The sequence below is a fragment of the Eimeria maxima genome, genomic scaffold, assembly GCF_000499605.1.
Source record: "Eimeria maxima Weybridge genomic scaffold, Emw_scaff1633, whole genome shotgun sequence".
In the NCBI taxonomy this organism is placed as follows: Eukaryota; Apicomplexa; class Conoidasida; order Eucoccidiorida; family Eimeriidae; genus Eimeria; species Eimeria maxima.
In genome coordinates, this window is record NW_013564559.1 from 1 (window position 1) to 2,500 (window position 2,500).

The following is a 2,500-nucleotide window of genomic DNA, read 5'->3' on the forward strand; positions in this document are numbered from 1 at the left end:
CATCATACCCATCGACATTAGTTTTTGCTTTGCTCGCTTGCTGGGGGAAATAAACAGGTTTTATCCGCCGGTGGGGAGATGTCTGTCAGATTCACTTTTATTATTATCGATTGAATTCAATGTCTGCGTGTGCCTACGACTGTGCTGATGGTTTGGCTGTGGTATTGAATATCTCTGTGTTTGTGATTGCGTTGGTGGTTTGGCTGTGGTATTGAATGTCTCTGTGTTTGTGATTGCGTTGATGGTTTGGCTCTGATATTTATTTCAACAATTATCTAAAGAATTCAATGTCTGCGTGTGTGTGTGTGTGTGTGTGTGTGTGTGTGTGTGTGTGTGTGTGTGTGTGTGTGTGGTGTCTCTGTGTTTGTGATTGCGTTGGTGGTTTGGCTGTGGTATTGAATGTCTCTGTGTTTGTGATTGCGTTGATGGTTTGGCTCTGATATTTATTTCAACAATTATCTAAAGAATTCAATGTCTGCGTGTGTGTGTGTGTGTGTGTGTGTGTGTGTGTGTGTGTGTGTGTGTGTGTGTGTGTGTGTGTGTGTGTGTGTGTTTACGTGTGGATAGTTGTGCAGCAAATATCGCTTGCTGGAGGAACTACAGATGGACCACTGGTCCAGTTGCAAACATCTTTGATAGTCCATTGTTGTGTCGTTTGATGATCTGTATGTACCATTGGGCTCGCTCGCTTTAGGTCTCCACATCCCTCGTCATCACCTGCGATCAGGTCAAGGGATTAGTAGGTACCAGTCATGGGGCTAGTAACAAGGAATGTAGATGGTTGTTGGTTGGCCGCATGCACGCATAACCTTGGATTGGTCTTGCATTCTTGCGAGGTAACCAAATTCCTCGTCATCCCCACTGACTGAACCGTGACTGTTCGCATAACCAATGACTGGCTCGTCATGTACGACGGATTCTGTTGGCCTAGCAACACGTATAGATGACCAAGGATTGTCCTGGTCTTCTTATGGTGCTCAAATCCCTCATCCTCATCCACAATTAATATATTTATTTGTGGATATTATAATCATATTGCACACTATTAATGACGGGGTGTACAGAGATGGTTTGGGGCTGGCAGAGCCACACATGCATATAGATGACGTATTGTTCTTGCATTCTTGCTAGGTATCCAATTCATCCCCGTTATCCTCCCTGTACATACACATAAAATGTGTATGCTGTGTTTCTTGCTAAGTTGTTATCTATATTTATATTTAATTCCCTTTTTGTGTTGCTAATTATGAGCAACGAGGTGTGCAGATGGTTGGTGGTTGGCTAAGCCACAGCAGGTACGGATAATCTTCCTATTTGTACGATTGGGTTTGCATGCAACAAAAGGCTCGTCAGGTGTACGTGTGATTCGTTCTGCTGTACAAACTCGTTAGTTATGAGTATGATGATGGGTATGGGGTGTATGCATAGCTCCTCGTCCTCAGCTACGATCTGCTTCCTCACCTTTTGTTGTCATTGGCACTTCCTGTCTCCTCCTTAGTTACGAGTTACTATGGCGGCAAGGGTGTCCTCCTTAGTTACGAGGGCACTCCTCTCTCTTACCTGTCCTTAGGCTCGCCCTCTTATGTGACTCAGTGTAGTCATGAGGGATTGGCTGCATGCATGCAATCAGAGTCTAAGTGTTGATGTATTATGTTAATATATATATATTATATATTGTATTATATATAAAAAATGTATATAAAAGGTATAATATATACATCTATTGTATTATATATAGTAAATATATAAATAATATGTATATAAAATATATATACTATATTATATTATACAATAAATATGTATAAACCCTCATGGCTAGCAGAAGACATACTTTTCTTGTTTTTTATCAATATAAATAAAAAAATACATTTAATTATTTATAATTTATAAATACAAACAATTTAGCTGAATAAATACATTTAATTATTTATAATTTATAAATAAAAACAATAAAATAAATAAATTTTTTTTTTTTCTCTCGTAAGACTGCCACGCATGCATACAACGATTGGCTGCAGCAGCTGTTGGCTGCCCTCCTTCCCTCTTTTATTTTTTTGCCTTTTTATTAATTATATAATAAAAAATAAACAATTAAATAAATTAAATAAATATATATTTTATATAAATATTCATTAATATTCAATTAATAAAGAAATATTAGCTCGTTTTGCTGCCAACAACTTGCAGCAGCAACAGCAGCAGCAGCAGCAGCAACTGCAGCAGAAGCAGGATAATTCAATTCAATAAATTAAATTCATCAATAAAAAGATTTAATTTTTATTTTTATTTTTTAAATTTAATTTATTTTATTTATTATTTGGGTGTACATACACCACAATCCTTTCTTTTTCTTCTTTTTCCTTGTTTTTCCTCTTCTTCTTCTCCCTCCCCTAGCTGCATGCATAATTATATAAATTATTTATTTATATATTTATATAATAATTATATAAAGAAATGACGTTTTCTTTTCTATTAAGAAATTCTTTTCTTCTTTTTTCTT